This window comes from Topomyia yanbarensis, chromosome 3, assembly GCF_030247195.1.
Source record: "Topomyia yanbarensis strain Yona2022 chromosome 3, ASM3024719v1, whole genome shotgun sequence".
NCBI lineage: Eukaryota > Metazoa > Arthropoda > Insecta > Diptera > Culicidae > Topomyia > Topomyia yanbarensis.
Window position 1 is genome coordinate 377318956 of NC_080672.1, and position 13138 is coordinate 377332093.

Genomic DNA, 13138 nt, shown 5'->3' on the forward strand with positions numbered 1-13138 from the left:
CAGTCTTCTAGACTTTGTTTCCTTGACAAATTTCCTATGAAAGCCAGACATCTATTTATTTTTAGGAAGTAACCGACGACTCTTGGAAGAATTATTTTGCAAAAGACGATTTCCCCATAGGAAATCCCATGTAAACTTTAAACCGTGGGCACAAAAATACAGTTTCACCGATCGAGCTAAAAATTTGCAGAGTTGTTTTGGGAGCTAAATGGGACCCACAAAATTACTCGGAGCAAAATTTTATTTTTTTCATATAACCATGTCCCACTCTACTGGGCATGTCGTCAGAATGGTGAACAACTCGGTAAAAATTGTTCTAGAAACTAATCCGACAGCTGCACAGAAGGGAGATCGACCAAGTTGAAGGAGACCTGAGGAGTCTTCGTGCCCTGCGAGACGACAAACAGCCATAGACAGAGCGAACTGGAAACGATTTCTTGAAATAGCAAAGGACAACGCGGCTTTAGACTGATTGGTAAGTAAAGTATTTAAATTAAAATTTATCAGCAAGTTTCCCAACATAAAACAACACATCTTTTGATTTAATAATTTTAGTGATAAACCCTCCTAGGAATAATCAAGGAGAATCAACTTTCCAAAAAATAATAGGAGACTTGGTGTCTTCAAAAAAGTTGCTGGGAATTTCATTTAAAACTTTTTATTGAAGATTTGAAAGTTCTATCCCAAGTAACAATTGAAGTTTTATAGTATGCTACAAGTGAAATCTTAGTTTTATGAGAGGCTATAAAACTACCATAAAACCTCAATTGTTACTAGGAATGTCTGTAACATCAAGATATAAAACGACATTGACAAAATTTCCTTAGATCCAGTTTTCTTTTTTTATTTTATCACCAGCAGAAAAGATTAATCATATACAGTAATCTCAGAATAACTTGTTTTGAAGGTTCTCTTTGGCAAATAGACTAATATATCTCGATATCTCGAATATATGGAGCATTCATATCTTCAGCCAAGTTATTTGTAGTAATATTCTCGAAAGCTTTGCTGAAGACACCAAGTCTTTCGAGACTAAATTTGTTTGAAGAGTTAATGCATCATTCTGGGAGGATTATTCACCAAAATTATTTTATCAGGTAATGTTTCACGGCGCAAAATTATTCGAAGATACTAAACCTCCAAAGCAAACAGTTTCAAAACTATATGATATTGACCGTAAAAACTGTTTTCGAAATATTTATTTTTCTTTTCTTCACTATTAAAGTTCATAACAAGAACAAGTCTTTGTATACGAAATTACATTACGTAATTCAACAGGATCGTCTTAAGACTACTCGGGGCCTCTTTAGTTAAACAGATTCCTTCGTACTTCATTACGTGTTTTAGGCTGTTTTCGTAAACAATGTGCTCGACTATGTATAACTACGTGAATATTGCGACATGTATTGTATATATCAAAAGCTGCCAATCTTCATTGATAGATGGGCGAACATTACTAGTTTAGAAATCTACAGCTGCAACATAAGACTTTTTGAAACATTAAATACGAACAAAATAGGGAACAATTCATATTCATCTATTTTGATTTTTATTGGTTCATACTATCTTCAGATTTGTATGGTTTCACACTCTTAATGCTATCCTCGAAAATATTACGCCAGGAGTCTTTCTCAGAACAGCACAGAATAATTATATTTAGTTAATATACAGTTTAACGTGTAATGTTCATACTTTGAAAATTTGGTGAAATATCTTTGTGAAGTTAAAGAAATTTGGTGAGTTTTCTTTCTATAAATTAACATAACCAGAAATGCAGCTAAGCAAACACTAGAAAATTCAGTTAACACATCGCATACATTTTCAATGATCCCATCGCATACGCAACAAACGACTCGGGGCAGTGAATGCCACTGTTTCGAGAGCACCTGATATTTACCACCAGCTATAGATTTAATCTCATTGAAAAATACAAACAAGCAATAATTCAAATTTGGTGAGGCTTTCATTTTGGTCTGGCAAGCAATCTGCTGTTGCGGCAAACGAGGTCAGACTTATGTCACAACTGGGATTATGAACCAGGGCGAAGAATTCACTACAAAGAATGTCTCTTTTAGACAAGACTGTAGTTCTCAGGTGTTTTGGCGTGATTTGACATCGTGCCGTTATGCAAGTTATCAGTTATAGAAATGTATAGAATCACCAAAATAAATTTTGTGCCCAGACTGTAGTACGCCAAATTGCCCGGAATTTCAGTAAATAGAAAGATAGTGGGCAATTACGAAGCAGCAGCCAAAAATTCGATATTGCTAACAATGATATGAAAATGTAATGAAAGTATAAAATAGCTGGGAGAGAAGTTACAGTTACTGTGTAAAAGTTTCCCGATCAGAAGGGCAGAACTGATTTATAACAACTGGAGTTATGTATTTCCAAAATATTTTGAAACAGAACCTTTTATAAATCCGGCTGGTTGGTTGTTAAAATAACAAAAAATAAAACAAAAAACTGGCTAATGATAACAAAATTGTAACAAAATTTGATATGATTTTACCAAGTTATAACTAAATGAGATATATTTTTTTTCTAAAAGATTAGATAGAAACTGTATTAGGTATAATCATCTATGACAGTAATCTGATAACAAACGATCAATTCATAAATTGATCGTTTCATAACGGATTATGTTATAATATTGATAGTATAAAAAAATTGTCCGCAATTCACTTTCAATTCCGTTATTTGAATATAATCCCAGCTGTTATAAATATCAACCTTAGTTATAATAGTATTATTGTTTTGTTATGCTCTTCTGATCGGGTTATAAGTAATATTTATAACTGTTTTTAATTATTACATATCACAAACTGAATCTTTTTCCTAATTTGGATAACGAATGGATAACAAATTAATTTTTGGTCACAGTTTCTACGTAGTGCACTAATTTTGTGGACAACCTTTGGTTGTAAAACTAAAATATTTCTAATTTACTAGAAGTACATACGATACTACATCAATATCAAAACTGCATGCATGTTATCCAGAATGAAATATTGCCAAAGACGAAGGTAACCGAGCTTTAATTGTTTTAGACATACAGAGGATTATTTGGGAAAGATCCATTAAAATAAGGCTACTTGTTTTTTTGGAGTCTCATATTGTGTCAGCAAGCAGAATTTTTTTTATTTCGATAATAGAGATTTTTACCTTATGGTCATTCGCCTCTTTTAGGGTTAGAAAAATCTCTTTAGAAAAGTTTCTAACCACACATAGGTGTGGGGATGGGCACCGAACCCAGGTGAGCTGCGTACAAGGCAATCGATTTACCAACTAAGCTAGCCTACCCCAGCAAGTAGTACAAACAATGCAAATAATTTAATGACGGTTAATTTTTTCATTTTAAACCACTGTGCGTCGTCGTGTCGACCGTTAAAACACCGGTACGCATATTTGTGTTTATACAACGCCCGGCAATGTTTTCCACTGATTGAGATTCTGAGAAACCATCGATCGGCCGGTGGAGGGCTGGATTCAGGCTTGAATACTGAGACAAAGATTTAAACTTTGTTCGTTCTGACATCAACACACATTTTAGACTTTCGAATAGATTGGGATGGGGCAAAAACCACCACTATAAGTAAGACATCTTCGGTGAAGTAATTATCCTGCCAACCAAACCCCAAGTGAGACCCCTTATTAGCGCCCTCGATTTGTTGCTGACGAGTTTTCAGACATCATGGTATTTAACTACATATGTTTTCGCAATTAGCATCATACAAGCGAGGTAGAGTGACTGCACTGCAACTCTGTTGGAAGCAATTGCCAGATTTTTCCCGTGTTTGTGTGCAAGCAAACACATCGACCGCTGCTGATTCTGAAACCGATCGGGAGGAATCGTTCGACGCATTTTCCACACTCTCACTGGCTGGCATTCGGTTGAAGCTGTTCAAAGGCAAAGAAAAAACAATTGAGTCACAGATTCCGATCATTTTCAAGTGGCTTTGAATAGCATACCGCAATAACAGAAAATATTGTATGTTACTGACGCACATTATGCCATGCGTCTCCACCAAAGCGAACCGACGACGACGACGCATGCTACTTGTTATTAATCAAATATTTAATGTGTTGCAGATATTTCGACTGTCTTCTGCTTAGCCCATCTGGCGAAAGGTCAAGCAATCCATTATTAAAATATTTGTCAGAAACTCAGCGAATGGCTTCATTTGTCATTTGTCAGTTCACCGGATAACTACAAAGCAGCAAATACCACAAACTGGTGATGTTCGATTCATCGGTGCGGTTTGCTTTGCTGATTTATTCGTTTCGTTTGGCAGGAGTTGAGTCTTGTGGGGTCTAGTCTAGGTATGGGTAGACGACATTGTAAGTAGATGACTATCTAGGTGGATGTTTTTGATGTCCATATCGAGGGAGAATATCTTTGCACAATGACTACGATAATTGTCAGCTTGTCAAAGCAAAAGCGGTTTCATCCGGTTTTTTTCCTTTTCGTGTCAAATGATTCTCCAAATTCTATTCGCTGGCTTGTTGAATAATGTAAATGGAATAACTAATATAAGGACACCTGTTTACCATACTCATAATTAAGGAATTGCACCCGCACTGGGGGAGACTCTAATAACTATATTTCTGTTCTCGTACTTAATCAAACGCGCGTGTAAGTGAAACATAAAATTCCTGTACTCAATTGATATGAAGAATTGTAACAAATTTATAAATAATCCTAGAAATCCTAATAAATGGAGATGCGACAAAGCAGATTTTCTCACATTACTTTTTATACAAACTATAAACACAATACCGAATGTGGGGCTGCAACAAATTGGTCCCAAAATTCGAATAGTTAATTTTGGGCCGGAGCAAGACACAAAAATTGTTGTGTTTATTTCATAAAACAGCGTGCCATCGTAATAAACAGTGATACATAACAATCGACTGGTAGGATCTGTTTTATAAGACATTCTGATTTATATATTTTCGATCCTAAACAAACACTGCATAATGGGTCAGATTACAGAAAAAGTGGTAAAAACATTTTGACCTTGAATACAACATTTTAATATTAAAGGGTCTTTTCATTTTTTCTAGTCAGGTACACCTAGGGTGGTCTTAATGAAATTAGAAATATTGTTTTCAACTTTGTAGTTTATCAATCAAATGCACCACAATGTACACAGTGGTCCGGAGAGCGAATTTTTCTTGTTAGTGGGAACTTTACTACTTCGACCACTATTCAGGATACTTTTTGCGGCTGCCCCTTTTTTCTATACATGTTACAAATAGCCCGAATCTATTGTCCTCGGAAGTAGGGTGTTTGTTTGTTCACATGTGTCGTTCCCGTCGGGTGCTACATTATTAATGCAGCTGAGAGAAATTAGCAGGAAACAATTGTTCATGTCATCATCTTTGAATTTAAAGATTTTGTCTTAAAAACATGAGTGTCATGGATTTTACGTCTCGGCTTCGTCTCATCAGAATCCGACATTAACTTAGTGACTGGACTAAGCTAGCACCGAATTGACGCTAGCTCCAAATAGATGACAAGTTGTGTTTTTGACCAAATCATTAGTGCTAAATGATGTCCTGCAAAACTAGGGATTTGATCAGAAACGTGTTCTTGTTTTTGCAGCTAAAGTCAATCCGGCGCTAGCTTAGTCCTGTCAGCACTAAGTTAATATCGGATTCTGATGAGATAAAGTCGAAACGCAAATAACATAACTGATATAGTTATAGGTTTTGTGCCCTTAACGCGCGATTAAACAATTTTTCATTGCCATGCTTCTTTTCTGGAGACTGCATGAGTTATGTTGTAGAAATTATTCTAAAATGAGATAGATTAGAGCTGAAAATTTTACCTCTTTGGCAAAATTGCTGATTTGATTGCTCTATACAATTTTCGAAGAAGCAGCGAAACTAGATTTCAGAATAATTTTTGGAACTATGGTTTTTCAGGACCATCCCTAACCACTTCAACCGAAAGAAGGAGTTTGTCGATGACAACAAATGATTGGGACACCAGATTTTTCGTTTTATGCAGGATAAGCACGGGGGTTGAATTTATGGTAAACTTTGATTATTAAAAGCAAAAAAATAAACATAATTTTGAAGTTTGTCGAATGACACCACTACATGCGAAATACTTTGATCAATTATAAAAAAATCCAAAAAGTCAGTTTCGATCAAAGTCTGGAATACCTTCTTTTGAAAACGCACATTCAATTGTTTCCCGGTAATTTTGCTTCCTGGATCACTGCGTACTAGGAAGTTATTCATCAATATATTTTGAGCTATTTTGGAGACGATGCGTTTAGTGTAATACTTGGTAAGACTATTTACGCAGCGATTTATTTCATTCGTTGAAGAGTTATTTTTCACGATAAATTGGGATAAACGGGTATGCAACTCATGCTGGATCCGAAAGGTGGATTCAATCATAAATTTAAACCAGGGGAAATGCATTTTTTATGAAATCTTTCAATTTCCAAAAATGGAAGCCAAATTGGTCTAGTTCGCTGATTGTCAATCACAGTCATCACTCGGGGCCCCTGAGGTCCTTTGAGTTAAAAGAGCAGATGTAAAAATGTTCTGAACCATAACCGAATGTATAGCAGACTCTCAAGTTGCTCAATCTTGGACCACTACTCTATAGTTCCCTTGTACGTAACACCCGCATGCCCATCATCCTCGATTGCATACAGTCAGTGAGTGCGGAGTTTGTCCCGAAGTCGCATTTAGAAATAACATATCAGCCTGAACATATCCAATGATCCTCGAATCCACCGCACTACCTGTCAACACCAACACCAATAAGACCAGACAAAACAATTTGAACATTTCCCACACAAACGTGATTCCGTTGAATATGGTTCCCTACATCGTGTGAATAAAGTGCCATGAATTTTGGAACTATCACGTTTTTTCGTGACGAAAACAGACCTGTGAACAAAAATCACGTGTTTTATACAGGGTGTTTAATTCATGGTTAAGAACCTCTCGAGGGGTGATTGACTGTCATATTTGAAGAAAAAAATTGTTCTACGCGTACTATTAAATCTCAACTATTACAGAGTTATTGAACTTTTTGCGTAAAAAAAAAATTTGTCTTAAAATATCTCTAACTCAAAAAGTATATTTTGCATTTTAAATTTTTTAGTTCCATTCGAAAGGTGAAAAACTTTCCTATTAAACGGTGTTCTAATATCTTTCACTTAATTAGTTTTAATTACCTTTGGTTGTAAAGTAGCCAAAAGTTTGTGATTTTGAGGAGGTTTATGTTAATTTTTTCAAAATAATGAATTATGATTATAGCAATATCCATTATCCAAAAGTTGGGTTTTAGGACGATTCATAATTTGTTCTTCAACATCATATTCCTATCTCTTCTCATTTCTTTGTAATTTCAGTACTCAACTTTTCCTGTAAACGACTTGCAAGTGCTTAAAAGACTCTAATCTAAAAAAATATACTTTATATCGTTATTTCCAAGGTTTCATTGGAAAGCTGAGAAAATTTTCTATTGATGTATGTACAAATATCTTTTAGTTAAGTGTACTAAATGACTTTTTACTAGTAAAATTACTCACAATTAGCGTTTTCGAGGAGTTTTGTAATTATTCTAATTATTAACCAACAAAATTTATCGTTACTATTGTTCATTTGGTGCTTCTTACCATTCTCTATAACTTGTTATTTAATACTTTGTCTATATCTCTTTTCATTTCGCTGCTATTTAATAGTTAACACAGCATAACGTCACCACAAATGTAGTGTGTTCGAAATCGTTGTTTTTGCATATGACATGAGAGGATTAAAGATTGATTTTGTGTTGAAACAAAAAGAGATAATTGAATGAGGTCAAAGAAAGAAGTGTAGAACCTGCTGAGATGCATTATTTCCATGATAATAATTATGATCTATGCTAAATTTCACCCTAACGAGTAAATTGGGTAAACACTAAAATTCTGCTCGGACGGGACATCACGTTTGATCAGTCGTTCGATTAAAACACAAAGTGTGTTTTAGTTTTAAGGGATTTGCGTCAAGCCGGCGCTAACCTATTCCGACAAAAAGTTAGTGTCGGTTTCTGATGAGGCGAAGCCGAAACGCAACCGTGTAACAAATAATTATGATGTTTATTATTTATTATTTTAAGAAAATTAACGAAAATAATAACACTAACGTTAACTAATTTACTTCTAAAATAATACTAAATTCACTTAACTGAAAGGTATTAATACATCTTTTTCTATAAAATTTTCCTGGCTTTCGAATGAAAAGAAAAAACCTGTTTTAATCCACCTAGAGGTGCAATTGTGCCTTTCTCATTTCTCCAAACTATGATTTAATAGCTGGTTCGTACAATATAACTTTATGGAAATGTCTTTCATTCTTATTACACTTGGTAAGTATATATAAGAGCACCTTTTTGCATTCATCGCGGTATCGGTTTGAATCGGAGTTTTCTATGTGATCGACCTCCACAACCCGTAACTCCGGTGCTGGAAGTCGGATGGAGATGGAATTTAATATCAGTTTCTGGGGACGCAACACCTTTCATTTGAGACTAAGTTGAGCAAATCTAGCCATTTTCAAGAAACCAATATAACCGTCATTCTGACTTTGGATGCTTCCGGATCCGTCGATGGTGGCCAGTGTGGCCAAAGAGACTTTGAATGACTGTTGGGGACCTAGATCTACAAATTCAACAGTTGTGTTTACATTTTGGAAAAAAAATCACCTTTTTACATTCATCGCAGAATTCGTTAGAATCGGGATTTGCTGCGTGATCGTACGTATCACCCTGTAATTCAGGAACCAGAACTCGGATCCACACAAAATTCAACAGCAGCTGATGGACCTTTCATTTAAAATTAAGTTTGTCAAAATCGGTTCAGAAAATTCCGAGAAACCGATTTGGAAAAATCAACAAATTTTGTTTTGTAACCATACTCTTCAACTCGTAATTCGGAACAAGATGTCGGTTGAAAATAATTCAATAGCAACCTATGGGAATATTATACCTTTCATTTGAATCTTAGTTTGTAAAAATCGGTTCAGCCATCTCCGAGTAACCGATGTGGACATTTTGTTAACAAATCCGCACATACACACACATACATACACACATACATACATACACACATACATACACACAGATATTTTGCGATCTCGGCGAACTGAGTCGAATGTTATATGAGACTCGGCCCTCCGGGCATCGGTTAGAAAGTCGGTTTTTGGAGCAATTGCATAACCTCTCTATATAAGAAAGGCAAAAGAATAATATTTAATTAGCTTAATAAGCATGAGTTCAATGTTATCTTCATGTGATTATAATTTGCAAAGGTTGGTGGAATGCGTTTGAACGTGTAGGGAATGGGGGTTTAGTAGAGTGGGTGTGGAGAATGCGTCAGAAATCCTTCATCTTATTTCGGTATACGGGGTGGATGAAGGAAATCTGGGCGTGAGGGTGATCCAAGAAGAGGGGAGTGATGAAGGAGGGTGGTGTAAGGGCAAGGCGGGGAGGGGGGAAGGGGCGGCTACGCAATACTCAACTGCATATTTTGCCTTCCATTTGAGACTTGGTTTGAGAAAATCGGTTCAGTCATCACCGATGAACCGATGTGACTTTAATTGTGGAATATGCCCGGAATTCCGGACTTCCGGAATCGTCGATAGTGGACAATATATTCAAAGAATGTTTGATTGGCAATCAGTGATCTAGATCTGCGATTAGAAGTAATTTGGTGACCATTTCAATAGTTTTTAGCCTCTGAGGTATTACGATTGTACCGATTTATATGGGAAATTCCAGTGTATCCTTACTAACACCCCTGTAACTCCGGAAGCAAGAGTCAGAACCGAATGAAATTCAGCAGCAGTCAATGGCATTACTGTATCTTTCATTTGAAATTAAGTTCGTAAAAATCGGTAGAGAATTCGTTGTGGAATGGGTGTGATATTAGCTTAGGAACTTGGCGGGTTCCCCGAGGGCGTCATGAACCGTCATAGGTGGCCAATGTGGTCAAAGCTGCTTTGATTGATCATTAGTGATCCAGACCCGCAAACTAGAGTAATGTTACATCAATTTTAATATGTTTTACATCATTTGAACATTATGGTGGTACCAGTTTATATGGGAATTTGTTGTGTGACCGCACTCTTCAACCCGTAACTCCGGAACCGGAAGACGGATCAACTAAAAATTCAATAGCAGCTTATGGGAGCGTTATACCTTTCAGATGAAACTAAGTTTGCGAAAATCGGTTCAGCCATCTCTGAGAAAATTGTGTGAGTTTAAATGACACACACACACATACACACACATACACACACACACATACATACACACACACAGACATTTGCCGATCTCGACGAACTGAATCGAATGGTGTATGATACTCGGCCCTCCGGGCCTCGGTTAAAAAGTCGATTTTTACAGTGATTGCATAGCCTTTCTTTATATGAGAAAGGCAAAAAGGTGCAAAATCGGCAAAGTCCCAAAAAGTCGATTTCAAAAAAAAAAAAAAAAATTTCGTGATAACATAAAATCTCGACGTTTCATGCATTTTAAAGATGTTTGGCATCAAAAATACGAATTCGATTTTTGAAATTTCATGGGGTCCCCCCTTTGAAAAAAATTTTGAGTTCCGGCTTATATGGGAATTTCATGTGTGACCGGACCGTTCAGTCTATATTTCCGGAACCATACAAGCGATCCGTGCGAAATTTTACAGACATCTGTGGGGATAATAGAGCTATCATTTGGGACTAAGTTTGTGAAAATCGGCCCAACCATTTCCGAGAAACTGATATGAGTTTGCTAGTTATGAAAGATGGCCGCTTTTCCCGGGCACTTCCGGAACCATCTATAGTGGTCAATGTAGTCAACGAAAGTTTGTTTGGCCGTCGGTGACCTAGAACTGCAAAGTTAAGTTATTTGAGAGACATTTTAGCGAAATTTTTACCTTTTTTGCTTCCATCGGGGTATCGGTTTGAATCACAATTTGCTATGTGATCGCACGCCACAACCCGTAACTCCGGAACCGGAAGTCGGTTGGGGATAAAATTTAATAGCCATTTACGGGGACGCAACATCTTTCATTTGAGACTAAGTTTGGTTGATTCGGTCTAGCCACCTCCGAGAAACCGATGTGACTGTTAGTCTGAATTTGGATACTTCCGCCGGGGCTTCCGGAACCGATGATGGTGGCCAATGTGACCAAAGAGACTTTGAATGGCTGTTAATGACCTAGTACTACAAATCGAAGCAGTTGTGGTCACATTTTGGAAAATTTTTCACCATTATACATTCATTGCAGAATTTCTTAAAATCGACGTTTTCTGCGTGATCGTACTCATCACCCTGTAATTCCGGAACCGGAAGTCGGATCCATTAGAAATTCAATAGCAGCCTATGGGAACGTTGCACCTTTCATTTGGGACTAAGTTTGTAAAAATCGGTTCATCCATCTCTGAGAAAAGGGAGTGAGATTGTGTTCGCGTACACACACAGACGCACATACACACACACATACATACACACACACATACATACACACACACACACACACACAGACATTTGCCGAACTCGACGAACTGAATCGAATGGTATATGTCACTCGGCCCTCCGGGCCTCCGTTAAAAAGTCGGTTTTCAGAGCAATTGCAATACCTTTCTATTGAGAAAGGCAAAAATACAATAAGTGAATTACTTTTTCAATTAGAGCTAGTATTAGTAAAAATGAGATAAAAATATCCAACTTCAATAAACCAAACACATGAAAACAAGAAAAAATAAGTGTATCATATCAAAGAACGAAATATGCAGCTCTTCAAGACTAATAATATAAATTAATAAAATGGTGATGTTAACCTTGAAGATTTTCGAGAAATGAACGAAAAATCGATCAAAATTGTTAAATTTTAAATAAATTATTTTGAAAAAGGGTACTTAAACTTTTTAGCTGAAACATGTGAGGCTATCACTCAATGGAAAATTTTCTCACCTGCCCAATGGACCTAAAAGATTTGAAATACAAAGTACACTTTTTGGATTAAAGGTATTTTAAGACAAATAAGTTTTTAACACAAAAAGCTCAATAACTTTGCAACGGTTTTTCACCTAATATGGCAGTCAATCACCCATCGAGAGGTTCTTAACCATGAACCAAATACCCTCTATTTATGTTCAATTTCCCTTCAGTAACGCCTACATAACGCTCTTGTTGGTGGAGACATTTGTTTTTGTTTGTGACCTTCAGACACGTTTTCCGCTATGCCATTACCAAATCGATTTTCTGTACGTGAACTAGTTTGCAACTTTATGAACATTATTCATAAAACCAAAGGCTAACTTGCAATTTTATTAATAGATTTTATTAAGAATTCGACTATACGATGTGGACTGATTCCTGTTTTATTACATCTTTATCATGATCTCGTCTTCGTGGTTGTGAATTATTTCGCAATATTAAAACAAATTTTCTCGTGAGCTATTTTACAAAACGTGAAGTAGTTCATGATTCACGATTCAATACACGTATTCGTGAAATAGTTTATAAAAACATAAAATATTTTTCATGTATACGTGAATTGTTTCTTTATTCCTAGCAAATTTGTTACTACTCACCATTCGTGCTCATGGAAGTAAGCTATTTCATGAGCACGAAGGGTGAGTAGTAACAAATTTGTTAGGAATAAAGAATATTCGTGAACTGGTTCATGCTTCTTAGTATCAGTGTTACGAAATTTCAAAATCAGTTACCTATTTCTGCTTGCATTTACCGAAACCGACATTCAGCTTCAACGCCTCCCTCATTCATTCACTTTCCAACTGACTGAAATTTCATGCAGAATCGAATGCCTGGGTGCAGAGGAAATATTAATTCATTCACCAACCATAGCATTCATTTGTTATTATGTCGATAGTTTGAAGGCAGAAGTTAGCATCTTCTACATTTTCGAGGATAAGTGAACTGCGTAATCTATATCTGGCGCACTTTTGATCAATAATCCCTCTCAGAGCTAGCATAGAAATAAAATTCACTTTGCTTCTGAAACCGAACATGTCCGTACCTGAAAGCGCTGCGTCGGGAGAACGAATGACGATGGAAACGAACAAAAAAATTCATTCATCGCAGCGGGCATGAATTGAATTTTAT

At 36.3% G+C, this 13138-nt stretch overlaps 1 protein-coding gene across 3 annotated transcripts in view; it reads right to left on the reverse strand.

Moving 5' to 3' along the window:
- Window positions 1–13138, reverse strand: part of LOC131694135 (uncharacterized) — a 118389-nt gene that overhangs the window by 27034 nt on the left and 78217 nt on the right. The gene's annotated exons all lie outside the window — the stretch shown is intronic.